General features: G+C 38.0%; 1 protein-coding gene across 15 annotated transcripts in view; it reads right to left on the reverse strand.

Annotated features, from left to right (window-relative positions):
* The window catches only part of NRXN3 (neurexin 3), a 1,698,447-nt gene that overhangs the window by 371,891 nt on the left and 1,309,083 nt on the right, over positions 1-17,473 (reverse strand). The gene's annotated exons all lie outside the window — the stretch shown is intronic.

Here is a 17,473-nt window from a genome sequence, read left to right on the forward strand (position 1 = left end):
ACTTTATTTTTTTTCCCTGGTGATGGTATTTATGTAGTATTAAATGACAGTTTCCATCTCCTTTACCAAATAAAATTCTGAAAAGAAGATATAAAAGACTTGGACAAAAAAAAGTAAAATGAGTTTTGAATGTGACTAGTGGATTTTCAATTATGGCTATTAGGTCTATCAATCACTTGTGCTATTCCTATTACCAGTACAAACCCAAGGGTTATTATGAATATAATTTTAAAGCACTTACAAAACAAATGGGAAGAAAATTAAAGAAAATATTTGCATCACACAAATTACAGAAAATCTATTTTAAGAAACAAGTTTGTAAATCTGAATTTGGGGAAAAAGTATTCAGATTTGGGAGCCAAAATAGACTACACCACAGTAGCCTCTATAGTTTTATATGTTTTATGTATGAAATAGAGACTAATTCTATGTGTTACTCATCTCAAAATTCAAAGAATATTTGGTACCAGATTTTGTTGTGTTTTCCTACTTAATTGTTTCAACCCTTGAAAAATATTTGAAAGCAAAGATAGACTACAGCAAACATTCAGATATTTTAATATCTACCAAAAAATCTTAAGTCTGGGTCCATATTTATTCTCAGAGCTGGTTTACAGAGTATATGGGGTGGAATTAAGCTGACTGAAGAAGAAATGAGTTATGCAACTTGTTTAGAAATAATAAAGTAAACTGCTGTGAGGCTAGAATTAGGAATATATGTCATATGTCATCTGCTTCAAGCACCAAGTCACATTAACTTCTGAGACATATAGAATATAATTTGTTTTCTTTGAAAGGTCACTATCCTAGTTGCTACAATATGCTCAGTTTGTATAGTGCATGTACCGTAACATTATTTTCTTTTATGAATTTCTCAATTCTTAGAGGATGGTCTCTGGAAAGGCAATGTTGCCTTCACACTCAATTTGGGATTGTGGTACAGAAAGTTTATGATTAATTCTAAATGCAAAACAATGTTTGCTCCTCACCATCCACAAACTCCCTGAAAGTTTCTTAAAATTAGAAATGTGGATATCATGATTTCCCCTTAACATCTCTCCATCTGTGAAGAAGTTAAATAATTCCCTTCCCATAGATGATTACAAATGTCATTGCCATTCTGTTTATTTGGGAAATGAAGGTTACTCAGCGATTAATGTATAGAATCACCAAAAATGCAAATCAGGCTGTGACATTTTGTGGCAATTTATAAAATCTTACCCTATTCCATCCTAAATATATCATGGATTCTGCTACACAGATTACTTCATACTCTATCATAAAATAATGTTTCCACTACAAAAAGAACAAGTCAAAATTAATAACAGCAATAACATACTCATGGTACTTTAAATTTTCCAAAGCCTTTTCAAATTCATTAGTTCGATCTTCACAACAATCCTATGGGATATTTCACTTGTTAGCACCAACTTGTAGATTGCGAAACAGAGCATTGAATGACTTTAATAAGTGGCACCACTTTTAACTTCTCCAGCCTGAGCCTCCTGCTCCAAAATGCTATTTTTACCAGGTACCAATCATAGTTGAACATAATTACACGATAAACTATAGCAATGATGCAAAGTTAACTGTGCATAGTTCTTTTCACATCTCCCTATAAGAGAGAGCTGGGAAAAGAACCGGACTGTCCCTACTTGATCCTGCTCATCTCCTCTCATCAGGCTGTCCTTTGACTCACTGCCTCAAAGCCTCCCTAAAGGAATTCCTGGAGACCAAGAGCTCAACAAGGAGGAGAGTAGGGTGAATAACAGATGAGAAAATGTGAAGATTTCTGCATTACAGAGGGAACCACTAGGGAGTCAAGATAAGCAATACAAATTTTACAAACAGCCCTGCGATATATAATTGAATGTATGGTTTATTATCATCTATTTTTTCTTCTCTGAATTTTTTAAATAAACACAAAACTGATGCTAAATTAGCCTTAAATAAAGAAAAAATGAAGGGACTGAACATTGAGAAATTGTGTCTCTTCTTAAGACCATACTTTTTTCTGTGGCAAAGAAAAAAGCAGATTTACTGCTCAACAAACTAAGAGACTGAAACATCTCATTGCCTAAGGGTCAAGTACATCATCAGGGAGAGCCAAGGCCCTTCTCTTAAAACTCAGGCAAGGTGAGGGCTCCCTCCACATGGGACAATCTCTTCCTCTCTCTGAAGGAAGAATGATTAAAACCAAATGGGCACTAAGCCAGGAAATCCTTCTGGGATCTTCAGAGGCAACATTTCAAAGCATAGCCTCAGTATTCTGGAAGAAAGGTTTAGACTCAAAGACTCTCTAGCAGACCCAATATTGGTTCTGTTTAGAATAAAAAGTGCTGGTAACATTGGGGTTCAAATTTGTACAGAGTGAAGCCCTTATCTGATGTACCTAATATCAAAAACTCCTGAGAAGCTGATAGGAGAAAAATATAAAACCAATATAATTGTACCCACCAACTCAATTTTTTCCATGAATAAAAAATATTCACCAGTATTTAATTCTGGTGGTAAATACCTTCAAAAAACAGTTTGAGAACAATTCTGCAGGGATATGCTTGTTTGGACAACTTGATGGAAATGTTATATTGGATGCTCTAGAGAGTCTGAAGAGGAACCAAATAATTACACTGTTTCAAAATCTGGATCTATATCAAGACACTGAGATGCCTTACTGCTATGATACCTTATATATAATTTTTACTCCCTCAAAGTTCAAATCAAATAAAATCACACATAGTGACTGGACTTATTCACAAGAAGAGGCAACCACAGCTGGACTTAGGGACAATGAAGGAGTCAAAAACACAAAAAGTTATTTTTACTCATCAGATTCCAGCATTCTTCCACTAAGGAAAAAGAAGATGATTAGTAGAATTGTGCAATGCTTTCACCATTGAAGTTGTTCTAAAAATAAAGCTTCCAGGACCTCACTCAAATTCCCTCTTGCTTAAAATAATTTTCATAATCTCTTTGTTCTTCCTTTGGAGCATTTGTTCCTTTCACAAACTCTGATTCTATTTCTAATGCTAATATTAATGCTAATATTTATATGACCACTAGCTATTATATATGCGTCATGTGATATATATTTTATAGTATGCAGCATGATATTTCAAATCTCTCCACTTTCCACCTTAGATATTGTTACTGTCTCAGGTTTAAAGATGAGGGGACCTATAGGTAAAATAACTTGCCCAAGATTATTTACCTAATATGGGCTTGAACCTGGCATTTAATACTTATCTGTCTGACTCTGCAAACAAATTCTTTTCATTATCCCTTATATTCTTATCTTTTCCTTTACCATGATGAATTTTACTTGTGTATCAGAGGGAGGGGATGGGAATGATGGAAAGAAATAAAAAATGACTCTCTAACAATGACAAAAAAAAAAAGGCCAACAAGATGGAAACCTAACCCACCTAACCCACTCACTGAATGGCAGTGCTCACCTTATCTTATTTAAATGACAATGATTTCATAGGAGATTGCTCTCTCCTGAGGTGTGTAAGGCAAGGCCAGAAAATCATCTGCTTCTGCTTAATTGGACCACATGCAAGAAAAAAAAAAGCTCTAAGTTTTTAGGGGTGGACTCTACAAAGAGGTTTATTTCAAAGTTGACCTCACAGGCAAGTAAATTTAACTTTTTATAACCAAGCTAGTTTCTTATATAACAAAAATCAAAACGAGCCCTAGGAAATTGTACAGAATTCAGGTTTAAAAAGTAAATATTGTTTAGTCATCAAACACAATGAAAATCCAAAACCCTTCTATACTATGAGCTCCTGGAGAACAGGGACTGTTTAATTTATCTCTCTATCAAAACTGTGAAGGCCCAGGAAATAAATGTTGTTGAATTAATCATTGAAACCTGGCTCACCCGTACTTACACACATTCACACTGTCACTCAGGCATGGAGGAGAAACTAGAGTGGCCATTAATCCGTCTCAGAATTTTGTCATCTCATCTCACAGTGGAAATATTTTATAAATACTCATCAATTAGGGTTCACAACATTTTTTATGATGGAGTAGAACACAGCTTCCAATTTATAAAAGAAACCTAACCAGACAGACATTTGAATGATTTCTCTTCAGTGAATTTGTGGCAGGCTCAGACAAAAAAATCCTGCCCATGTTTAGTCAAATTGTTCAATGTTACTCCTCAGTTCCTAAATCATATTGAAGATATTATTTAGTTTAAAAAGCATATATAGAGGGAGAACCTAAGATGGTGGCTAGGTGAGACAGGGCAAAAAAACACCTCCGTGAAAAATACTAGATAAAAGCCATAAAGTGACCCAAACACCAGTTTCAGTGATGCACAGCCAGACAAGGTCTGCTAAATCCACAGGGACTGTGCACTTGGTGAAACCGGGAGTCTGCGTTCTGAAACGAATGAGTGAATGAATTGGCTCAAAGTCTGGTGGTCATGCTGCAGTGTTGGGAAACCGTGGGTTGGTGTTTGGAGACAGACTAGTTCCTTTAAGGAAAGAAAAAAAAACCCGGGAGCGGCTGTGGTTAAGACGGTGAGAACCACGCAGTGAAGCACGGCAGGAGCAGGCTGTGCCAACCTCTCGGTATCTAGCATGGAGGATAGCCCACTGCTAACTGCCTCAGAGATGGGGGACAGAGGGGAGCCAAAAGGAGAAAGAAACTGAGTCCCTTGCAGTCATCTTCCCGGTGGGCGGGGGACGTTCCTGCCCGGACCTGACGCACAGTCCAGAGCCACGCCAAAAAACCCAGTGTGACGGGGAGTTTTTCCCACAGCACCGCGTACATGCCACAATATTGGCTGTGGACAGTGGCCTTTGGTGCACCCGCAGCTGGTTGTCCCAGAGCTGGGAAGGCAGAGCTGTGCGAGGAGAGGGAGATTAACATGCCCCATTCAGCCATCTTTGCAGAGGGCTGGGAGCGTCCCTGCACAGCCCGGTGGCCCAGGGCTTCCCTGGCAGGCCAGCGTGCACTTGTGATGTGGCACAGCCTTCCCTGGGCAGAGGTCCTGGAAGAGCATGGCTGAGTGGGGGGACCTGCTCAGAAATCCCAGGGACCCTAGGCCAATACCAAGGACTTGTGGGTCAGCGGCAGAGACAATCTGAGGCAAGACTGAAATGAAGGCTTAGACTCTTGCAACAGCCTTAAACCTCCAGGAACACCTGAGAGGTTTGATTATTAAAGCTCCCCTGCCTCCCTAACCACCCAGTCACATGCCCCACATTCAGGGCGGACAGCACCAACAACACACCAAACTTAGTGCACCAGTTGAACCCCACAAGAATCAGATCCCCACACACCACTAAGCCAAAGTTGGGGAGAACTGACTTGAGGTGAATAGGAGACTCTCGGATGCCATCTGCTGGTGAGTTAGAGTGTACGCCACCAAGCTGTAGATCTGGCAAATTAGAGATCGGTATTTTTTATATCTGGAAAGAACCCTATCAAGGAAAGCAAATGCCAAGAGGCCAAAAACAACAGAAAATCTTAAAGTATATGATAAAACCAGACAAAATGGAGAACCAAAACCCAAACACCCAAATCAAAAGATCAGAAGAGACACAGTACTTGGTGCAATTAATCAAAGAATTAAGGACAAACAATGAGAGCATGGCACAGGATATAAAGGACATAAAGAAGAGCATGGCACAGGATATGAAGGACATAAAGAAGACCCTAGAAGAGCATAAAGAAGAAATTGCAAGAGTAAATAAAAAAATAGAAGATCTGATGGAGATAAAAGAAACTGTTGGCCAAATTAAAAAGACTCTGGATACTCATAATGCAAGATTAGAGGAAGTTGAACAGCAATTCAGCATCCTCAAGGACCACAGAGAAAGAACAAAAGAAAGAATGGGGAAAAAACTCAAAAAAATCAAAATGGATCTCAGATATACAATAGATAAAATAAAATGTCCAAATTTAAGACTCATTGGTGTCCCAGAAGGGGAAGAGAAGGGTAGAGATCTAGAAAGAGTATTCAAAGAAATTGTTGGGGGAAACTTCCCAAACCTTCTACACAATAAAAACACACAAAGCATAAATGCCCAGCGAACTCCAAATAGAATAAATCCAAATAAACCCACTCCAAGACATATTCTGATCAGACTGTCAAATACTGAAGAGAAGGAGCAAGTTCTGAAAGCAGCAAGAGAAAAGCAATTCACCACATACAAAGGAAACAACATAAGGCTAAGTAGTGACTACTCAGCGGCCACCATGGAGGCAAGAAGGCAGTGGCATGACATATTTAAAATTCTGAGAGAGAAAAATTTCCAACCAAGAATACTTTTATCCAGCAAAACTCTCCTTCAAATTTGAGGGAGAGCTTAAATTTTTCACAGACAAAGAAATGCTGAGAGATTTTACTAATAAAAGACTTGCCCTGCTTCAGATACTAAAGAGAGCCCTACCAACAGAGAAACAAAGAAAGGAGAGAGAGAGAGATAAATTTAACAGACATATATAGAGCATTACATCCCAAATCACCAGGACACACATTCTTCTATAGTGATCACAGAACTTTCTCTAGAATAGATCATATGCTGGGACATAAAAAAATCCTCAATAAATTTAAAAAAAAAATTGAATTTATTCAAAGCACATTCTCTGACCACAATGGAATACAAATAGAAGTCAATAACTATCAGAGATGGAAAATTCACAAACAACTGAAGGGTAAAAATGAGGGGGAGATGAAAACATTCCTGGATAATCAAAAGCTGAGGGACTTCATCACTAGTAGATCAGTCCTATAAGAAATGCTAAAGGAAATTGAGCAGGCGGAAAGGAAGGGACACTAAACAATTGACTGAAACCACATGAAGAAATAAAGATTTCCAGTAAAGTTCACATGGCAAATATAAATATCAATACTACTGTATTTTTGATTTGTAACTCCACTATTTACTTCCTACAGGATCTAAAATACATAAGCAATGATGATAAATCAGTGGGTTTGGACTCAATGTAAAATATGTAATTTTTGACAAGAACTACATAAAGGTGGGGGAATGGAGGAGTATAGGAACATAGTTTACATGTCCTATTGAAGTTAAGTTGGTATCAAAGAAAAACAAGATTGTTATAGATTTAAGAGGTTAAATTTAACCCCCATGGTAAATACAAAAAAAGTATCAGAGAATATGACCATAGAGATGAAGAGTAGAGTATGGGTTACAAGAAGTGGGGGAAGGGGCAATGGGGAGTTAAGAAATGAGCATAGGGTTTCTGTTTGGGGTGAAGGGAAATTTCTAGTAATGGATGGTGGGAAGGTGATAGCTTTGCAACATTCTAAGTGTGATTAATCCCACTAATGGGATGCTAGGGAGGGCTTGGAATGGGAAGATTTAGGCTGTATATATGTTTCCACAATTGAAAAAAAAAAAAAAAAAGACAGTCTAAATAGATAATGACAATTAAATGCCAAGGATGATGCTGGATGGGATCTAAGGATAGAGGAGAGGAGGCTCAAAGGGACACAGTTGGGACATAAGAAAGGAAAAAAAGGAAATATAGAATGTAAGCTTTGTATCAATGTTGAATTTCTTGAACTTCTTAGCTGCGCTTAATGGGATTACACAAAAGAATGTTCTTGTTCATGGGAAATGTATATGCGAATTATATTGTTTCTTCAAGGATGTGTGCAGCTTGCTCTCATATGTCCAGAAGGCAGAGCAATAGATGATGGATGATAAGGAGGGAGAGAGGGAGGGAGGGAAAGAAAGAAACGCTGTGACAGGATGTTGAAGTTGGTGGATCAGGGCATCAGGGGAGAGGGGTCAGGGTATGCTGGAGTTCTGTGTATGGGGTTTGTATTGTTTTTGCAACTGTTCCTGTAAGTTTGAATTTATTTCAAAATAAAATTAATAAAATAAAAGCATATATATATATACACTCAGTTCCTAAATCATATTGAAAATACTATTCAGTTAAAACAAGTATACAAACACACACACACACACACACACACACACACACACATTGCAGATTTAAAGTAACAGGAAAATAGGATAGAAAAGCAATGCAACATATTTAAGAGTAGCAATGTTATCGTCCTGTTTTACAGAGCATTAAACAAACTTAAAGACCATATATACATTTGTCCTTAGGCAAATTTTAAATAAATGGAAAGAAAAAACACAAAAGTTTATTTTAGAATTACTCATCAGCCTTTCCTGTTGCTTCTTTCCCCTAAATTCATTCCTCCTGATGGCATCTCACGGGACACAGAAGAAAGAGGAGGTTCAGAGAGCATTCATCTGCCGCCTTTTCCTCCTCTTTTTCCATGGCTTTGAAATACCTTCTCTAATAAGAGCAGTCAAGGGATTTCTAAATAATGAATGTTCTCTGGGAACACACACATATACACAGATGCAGAGCGGTAGCTTATTTCTAGTGCTTTGATTTAAACACCTGATTTATGTGGTTGTCCAAGAACTATAAACAGATGACGTGGGTGTATTTGCGGCTCTAATTCATAAAACATGATTTTCCTGGAAAATTTGGCTAACATTTTTAAGAGTAATGACTCTTGATTCTATGACACATATCTCTTAATCAGAGAACCCACAACCGAGTTAGCCAAGAGGAAGAAAATTTAGCTGTTAAAAGGTCTGCTGTTCTATTCTATACCCAACTTTCAACTTTACTGAGCCTCAGTTTCCCTGATTAAGAAGGTGAAAATAACTCTCCTATCTACTCAGCTCAAATAATTGCAGTAAAGAGTAAGATAGTTAATGTGTACACTATACAGAGCTTTGGAAATAGTTGAGAATTGCTATCTTGTGGTGAGAACCTCAAGGTGAAAGGACTCCCCAATGTCTTGTACCTATATGGGGCATTCATTCTATCTGACCAGCACGTCTTTCCTCTTTTCTAGAAACAGTAAGCCTCTTCTCATGGAAATTACTGTTTCCCCTTACCACTCATATGATTTGAATGGAAGCTGTCAAGACCTTATCCAATTTTGCTCTTTACATACAGTTGATTGGCTAAAGTGTGGGAAATTAACCTTTTTATCTTAAGTTTGGAACCAGAAAAACAACATTCCCCCTCTGGTGATAAAACCATGGCATGAGGCAGATGACTACTGGAGTCAGTTGTGAGAAAAGAAACCTTGACTCAAAGAGTGAAATATTGAGTCAAGAGTTGGACACAGAGAAAATCCTATCATTTTCAAGCACTTGGTTTTAATGGTCCATGTGATGAAATTGCACCTTTGTCTTTCTTATAGTTATATGAAATTTTCAATAGCTAATTTTCATTTAGTCCAAGCTAATTCAAATTTGGCTCCTGGCACAATCAGAAAAGTCCTGGATACTAAAGAACCTCTGGTAATTATCACAGTGGGTGGAACTATAATTTTCTCAAGGACGTAAAATATGATAATGTCTGTGGTGAAACATACCATGTTTCTGGATAGAGAAAATAGAAAAATATCAATAATGTTCATCTTTAATCAATGTTAGTCTTTAGGGCACTTCCAAATAAAATTTCAGTATTTCTTGAAGTTCATAAAGAAAAATAAGTGTGTAAGATTTATCAAGGAAATTTTAAAAGAAAGAAGGGAAAAGACATTAAAATTTATTTTTTAAACAGTGACTATAATCAAAAAAAGTTTTCTTAAGAGTAACAAGAGCACTAAACCAGCAAAAATTAAATGCAATTATATGTAAATGTAATGAACATTTGTTGAGGACCTCCGCTGTACAAAGTGCATTGCATGTATAATACAGTGTGATACGCGCTATGGTAGAGATATGTTCCAAGTACAGTGGGAACCTGGAGGAAGGAGTCACCAAGTTTAAGAAACACTTGTACTGTATCTTGAGGGTGAAGAAGTATTTGTCTGATTTCCTAAAGCAGTAATGATGTTCTACATGGAGGCCATGAGCAGAAGTGGGAAAGAATGCAATATATTGCATGTGGTCCTTGCGGGTGGTGTGGCAACTGAAGCGCTGTGGAAGGTAAAGATAGTTCTAGAAAATAAGCTAGGGAGAGCTGTGCAAAGTAATGAGTGCCACAGAAAGGTATCTGTGCCTTAGTAGACAAGATAGTGCTTTTCTTACAGTGTATTCCTTTGAGTATCAGAAATACTACAAGTATTACACCAACAATGAAGTATTTCCCACCAAATACTTTTTAAAAATTTCTGAAATATTTATCAAATATATTTGAATTCCACATAAAAAATTACATGACAATTTCAGTGTTTAAAAGTTTGAAAGCCACTGCTTTGGTCAGTGGGGAAGCAACCTCTCTGTGCATTAGTATATTATATTCATCATCTTAAATGGTTGCATATAATCCCAATGGGGTGATGGGCTCTCACTTAGCATGCCTCGCCTGGTGAACCCTAGGTTATTTGTTTAACCTGGGGGGATGGGCAGGTGTTAGCTATTATACTTAGCTCTATTTAATATACATAACATTTAATTATTTTGAATAAAATAAATCTGCAGATACATTAGGCCAAACAATCTTGCTCTGACAAAACAAAGAAAAACCTACAGCCAAGAATCACAGAAGGGATCAAAATGGATCAAATTCAGCCGCTGGTTATCAACACTGTTTTTCATTATTCAACCAACAAAACTTTATTCATCTCTCACCAATGTCAAATGTATCAATGCATTATTACATAATATTTTGGTGAGTAATTTACAGTTTACTTTTCAAAACTGATTTCCTCTGAATAGTTAAGTTCATAATTTTCTTGGTATTTTGTCCTGGTCAAAGCATCAGCTTATAGCTTCTATTTTTCTTTCTTTATTATATTAGTAAGACAATTGCCCTTTCCTAATAGTTAGTGTTTCTCATCTCTCTTGCTTAATTAAATATATTTCTAACACATCCTTTTTCTCAGTCTTTTTGGCTCCCCTCAGCTCCTCCCTCTCTCTTAAAAGTGTAACTCTTTCCTAGGTCCTGATGTTACTAACCTTTTATTTATTCTTCATCATGGACCTTGAGGGAGATGATTGCATATTCCCTATTTTCACAAATTGCCTCTGAGCTCATCAGATCCTGGAGTGAAGCACTTTCTTACACCTCTTCCTGGCAACTCTATAAAACACATTTCTCAGGCTCTCTTCTTAGTTCTAATATGGTAACTTTAGCATTGATTCAACAGTACAGATATGGCATGCTGCAAATAAACAGCAGTCACTTCCATCAAAGCTTGAAGATTTGTTATGATGCATATATTCAGACACACCGGTCTCTTTTTAGAAAATGCAATTTTATGGAAAAATACAAGATAATTGGTCTTTAGCTCTTGCAATAAACTTAGATAGCACCTGCCATATTTAAATTAATACAGTGCTTCTCCCTGTTAGATTAGGCCTTCTGATTAAGTCAATCATTTGAAAAGATTCAGACAAGCCCATGTGCACATGGATTGGAAGCTGTTTTTGATGTGGGTATTTTTTTTAATGATGTGATACTTGTCCATCTACTAAGAAAAGGAAATTGAAAGGTCTTTGTTCAGTCATATATCCTGTCTTTCCTTATCTCTCAGCCTCAGCTTTTGCCTCACATTGTGTCTTATAGGTGGCAGGTTTTATTGGGTGCTGGAAGGTTCTCCAAAGCAATGTACTAGTATTTGAAGCCTCTGTGTGAACACTGGGGTCTGCTTCCCAGAGATCACATACACATCACCCTCCATTTCCTCTGACTCTATTCCCAGTTCCTCTGACTCTGGCTGCCACCGTGCAGATCAGGAAACTTGGAAAACTGCTTTGCTTTTTTAAATCTCTCCTAAACCAGCAGCAAGCACAAATCAAACTCACATGGCTGGTGCAGCAAAATGTAAAGTGCCAAGGTTGGCATTTCAATTGACCCTCCCACTTCCAGGGAAAGCCTGGATTAGGAGCAGTGAAGAGAGTCTTTCCAGCAGACGAATTAAAGCTCAAAGGGTCTACCTGCATTGAAACAAGGATGGAGGTATGGCTGGAGATATGGCTGGTATGACTTGACTTCTGTAAGGTGGGAACACCTTTTCTCTGAAAGGGTCCTCTTCCTAATTACAATTTCCATCATCTACCCATTTGATCCCTTCATATGTGTCCAAAGTTTTGCTTTAAGGAGAACATTATTTCTAAAGAAACTTTGGGAGAAGCCCACAGACAACATGGGCACAAAATTAGTATATGTTTGCTACATGGAAATCACAGTCATAGATCACAACATTATTTTTCATTATTTTTAAAATTATCAATCTTTCACAGTCAAAGATGACACTATGGACCCGTCACCTGTGTCATGCTGTAAGTTATACCCAGCAATGGTTAGGGATTTGCATGAACATGATTAGAATGTGAGTTTCTTACAGGCAAGGGTGGTGCCACGTGCTTCTTTGTTTCCCCATGATGCCTGAATCCCATGCTGGATGTATAGAATCATGTGTCTTAAGAGCTGGAAGGGGAATCTGGAGCAACCATTTGATGTCTTCATTTATAGACACAAATCCTGAGGGCCAGACAGGTATGGATTGTCCAAGGCAACAGTCAACAAGTATCCAAGCAAGACTAGAACTCCTCTGTCCTGCCTCCATTCCAGTGCCCTTTCTGCTACCTCTAAAGTAGGTGCCTAAAAAACTTGCTTATTGGTTAACTTAAATTTAGCCCTATACACTCCATCACTTAAGGAGGCTGTTTGGCTAGTGAGGATCATTATATAGCAGTTTGTGTGTGTGCCCATGTGTATGTGTGTGACAGAGAGATTGAGAAAGAGAGGACATGCACATGAGACAGAGGCTATATAGAATATAAGTGTCAAGAAATGGGTCAGGGGTAAGCAAAAAAGTGTGATCACCTATCTTATACTCTGTTACATCACTATCACTCTACGTGTGTACGCTTTAGCAGGTATGTAATGATCTGAAACCTCGTATTTGAATATATAAAAAAACAAATCACATATAAAGGAGTCCTGTTGTGATTTTTTATCTTCAGTCCATGAGAAAGTGAAAGCAAAGAGAAGTGAAATCATCTGAAAAAGTTACAGCTTACTCACTGTAGAATCTAAGCTGGAGCTAAAATTTCCTCTCTCCCTCGAAATGATCTGCTTTGAGCATTGTGGCATTTTTCTAAAGCAAAACCTAAGGACTCCATTATAGGAGAGTATGCAAACTGAAATGCTGGTCTGCTCTATCTGCTCAATCCCAATAAGCATAAGGCTGACGATGCATAATGCTCCTTTCCTCCGATGCCAGAGACCTCAAGAGGCAAGAAATGAGACGGGATTGGAAGGGTTATGCTACAATCCAAATGGAATCCCTTTGAAAGTACTGTGCAGCAGAAAAGACAAGTATAATGGCTATTTAATCATCTTCACTATGAAGTGCCAATTCTTTAGACTCTTATGACATTCATGAATGATGCAGGAGGCGGGCATGATGAATGCAGAGCAATTCCCTGAGACAGATACTTTCAGGAAATTTATGCCCCCTCCCCCCAGAACAAAAGGGCTCCTGGGCTCAGTTATCATTTGTTCTGGAAAAGAATTTACAGTCTCTACTGCCACTCCTTTTACCCTACTCAATAAAGTGCTTATTTTGATATACTGACTGCAATTGTTCAAGAACAACTGTATCCTTGGAAATTCATTCACAGTGAGCAGTCTTGCTTACTTTCCTTCACTTTGTGCACGTTTTTCTTCTTCAAGGTTCTATAATCTAGAGGGCTTGGACACAGTTCTCCAAATCATTTGTCTACATATTTATATGTGTGTATGAACACATATGGGAATATATACACACACACACTCACACATCATGTACAAATTGCTCTTTAATCTCTAATGTCCAAAAAAATGCTTTTTGGATTCACCTTGAGTCAGAAAATTCTTTAGAGTATAGCTACAAGCATTGTGAAATATGCAGTAGAAATCTTATTCTGTATCCTCAGCCCACAGATAATCTGCTAGTGAATAGTGAGTTAAGTGATACATTCACAGGTATTTATTAATCTGCTATATTTCCAAAGTACTTTTCTGGATGCTGGAAAAACATCAGTGAATATAACAGAGTTGTGGTCTTAATCGAGATGGTATTCTAGTACTGATGGCAGCCAATAAACAAACAAATAGATATATAACACAATGCATGGGAGTTTTAAGTGCTAACAAAGCACGATAAAGGGATAGTCATGTTGGGAAGGACCATTTTAAATGGCTAGTCAGTGCAGGTCCCTGTAAGGTGAGGGCAGCAGTGGCTGGAATGCAGAGAGGGATGCTATGGCTGAAGAGGAGCAACAAAAATAATGAAAGGAATGGGTAAGTAGAAAATAATGTGAAAAAGTTTAGAAAATCAGAGTCTAGGAAAGAAAACAAAAGAGAAAATAATTGCTGTTTGAGCAGATGAAGTGTTTTCTTGAGATAAGGTTTTCAGGAAAAGGCTGTGTACTACATACGGGGATAATAGAATAAAAAGCAAAGGATAGAAATGAAAGCAGACAAACAAAGAAGAATGTCTTGACTATCATGGGTAAAACAAAACAAAACTGAAATTAGTTACTGAAGGAGCCCTAGAAATCTCCCAAATTTCCAACTCCCCACCCCCTTCACTCTTCATCCCATAAGCAACTTGTATTTTCTTCACAGCCCTTATTAATTTTTGTCTATCTCCCCTCACCAAAGTGTAAGCTCAAATAATAGCAGAAACTTTGTCTTAATCATTGCTAAACACTAGATCATAGATCATTATGTGTCACCTAGTAAATTTTCATTTAATATTGTTGAATAAATAAATGGATCTTTAAGGAAACTGGACTCTAAAAATAGGGGCATGGATCTGATGATCTCCATCACACATTGTCCATCAGTCTCCACCACTCTGCTGCTTATAATCTTCAAACAGATTCCAATGGCCTCAGAATAAAATTAAAGTCTTTAAATTAAAATGGCCCCAAAGGCCCTCTAGAGTGGGTTGAATTGTGTCCCCCAAAGAGATATGTCCTCCCCAGGACATGTGAAAGTAACTTTATTTTTTGGGTCTGGGCAGATGTACTTGAGTTAAGATGGAGTCATACTGGATTAGGGTGGGTTTGTCTCTTTATAAGAGAAAGAAGAGGATGATTTGGACACAGAGACACAGAAGAGACACAGAGAGATAAAGGTCAGTGACAACAGAGGCAGAAATTGAAGTGATATGGCTACAAGCTAAGGAACACCAAGGACTGCCAGAAACCCCCAGGGGCTAAGAGAGAGGCATGGAACAGATTCTCCCCCAGAGTCTCCAAAAAGAACCAACCCAACCTACACCTTGATTTCAGACTTCTAGGCTCTAGAACTATGGGAGAACAAGTTCCTGTTGTTTTAATCTACCAAGTTTGTGGTACTTTGTTCCAGCAGCCCCAGAAACCCAATATGCCCTCCATGATCTGACCCTTGCCCACCTCTACCACTTCACTGGGCATCACAGCTTTGCTCACTGTTTCAGACACCAGACTTTCTTCTATCCTTCCAACAGGTAAACACCATTGTCTTTGGAACTTTTGCACTTCCTCTTTCATGACTGGCTTCTTCTTGTCAATCAGGTGTCAAGTCAAAGGTAACCTCCTCTGAGGTCTTTCTCCCCTGTTCCCAGTAGGCACTGTCTATCCCATAGCAAGTAATGTTTTCCCCATAGCACTTATCACGTTTTTCCTATCTTCTCCCACTGGAACGTATGTCCCTGAGGAGCAGTGTCATTCTGTCTTTCTCACTACCATAGCCTCAGTGACTCAAACAATACCTGGCACAGAGTAGGCACTCCATAAAAACTTTTGGACAAATGAAAACATCTTTAAGAGAAACTGTACTTAAAAATAAGAACCTGAGCCCAGTGGTTTCACAAGATCCCTTTAAGCTATTGCTTTCTTCAGTGCCATTTTTTCATTAGTGCTACTTTGATTCCTATTTAAACTGGGGCACATAAAACAATTCTTATTTTGGCAATTCCCATCATATGTATGTCTTTATTTTATCTATTTTAAAAATAGGAAGAATGATACTGACTTCTCTTGACTTTGTATGTTATTAAAAGAATTAACTAATGCATACAAACAAATGTTGAACTTACCCAAAGGGAGGGGCACCCCACACCCAAAGCCTTGGTCTTGTTATTATCAGTTCACGAATCCTCTAACAGAAGTATATATCCATATTTTTTACTTGCAACAGAGTGCCAAAAGTGGGTCACTCAAAAGGCAAGGAGTGACATTGCATCTTGGGCTTGGGTGTGACTCTTTGGAGCTGCACTCTCTCCAAAGGTGTGTCGATGAAAGAGTCAAATTCAATGGAAACAACACTCTCAGCCTGCAAGTTCACATAGGTATTTTTCAGAGGAGCTGGATAAATAAACTCTGAAAATCCTTTACTTTCTTTTTCTCTGCTGTAAATGCAATATATTGATTCAGGTCCCACTATTTCATAGCATTCACATGCTTCAGTAATGCAGAGGATTTATTTTCATCACTTCATCTCAAGGAGCAGAAGCTGTTCTTAACCCTCAGGGCGAGCAGCTCCTTTTCTCCTCCTACTGCTTCCTTCTGCACCCAGTGAACCTGGCAGTTGGATCACAAGGTTAACAGGATGACTATTTAAGAAAACATTCCATTCCATTCATGTTAATTTTTTTTTCTCCTAGGCCAGTGAGGAAAAACTAAACAAGAAATTTGCTAACAGTGGAGAGGATGAACTGGGGTGAACGGAGGGTAGTTAATCCCATTTTTGGCCTCATAATGGGAGATAGTTGATGTCGAGAACTGAAAATAGCTACAACTCTCTCAAAAACAATAATCTTCAGGATTTTTCTTGTACTGAAGATTCCTCATTCAGGGCACCATGAGGAAATTCTTCTTTATCAACCAATTTTAAATGCTTTAGAACATTTCCTTTTGGAAAGTGACCCTGTTGGTGCAAATAGACATACTTCTAGAACCAGACCAGTAGTATAGTTCTGTTAGTGGGACTGTAACTTCGGTTAATTTTCTTAATCTCTCTTTGATGCCTCTCTTTTGCCATCTCCTACTCATCTCACAGTGCACTACAGGGTCGCCTTCTCTGTGAGGCTTTTTCATCCATTCAATCAGCAGTTTGACTGATATTTATTAAGCACTGATTATTCCTTCAGACCCACCGTGGGCCAGGTATAATCTAGGTGTTGGGAAAACAGCAATAAATTAATAAAGTTAGTCTTTCCATCCCTCCAAACCTGCATAATTTTGACTTTTTTTATTCTTCTTCTAGCATGTAATAGGGGCTTAATGAACACTGTAGAACAAAGAAATTGAACACATGAATTTCATAATTTCCTATTTGTACAACAAGGAAATCAAAGTACATGAACTCAGAGGGTCTCTACTTCTCTAATGCCATAAATAAACAATTTTCCATCATCTACTGTAAGTTGTATCAGAGATACCTTGGACTACTTGGCCAGCCCAGGCTGCAATGAACTGACTGTTACCAAGCTGTCTGTGAACACTTTGAAGTG

Source organism: Choloepus didactylus, chromosome 4 (genome assembly GCF_015220235.1).
Source record: "Choloepus didactylus isolate mChoDid1 chromosome 4, mChoDid1.pri, whole genome shotgun sequence".
Lineage (NCBI taxonomy): Eukaryota > Metazoa > Chordata > Mammalia > Pilosa > Megalonychidae > Choloepus > Choloepus didactylus.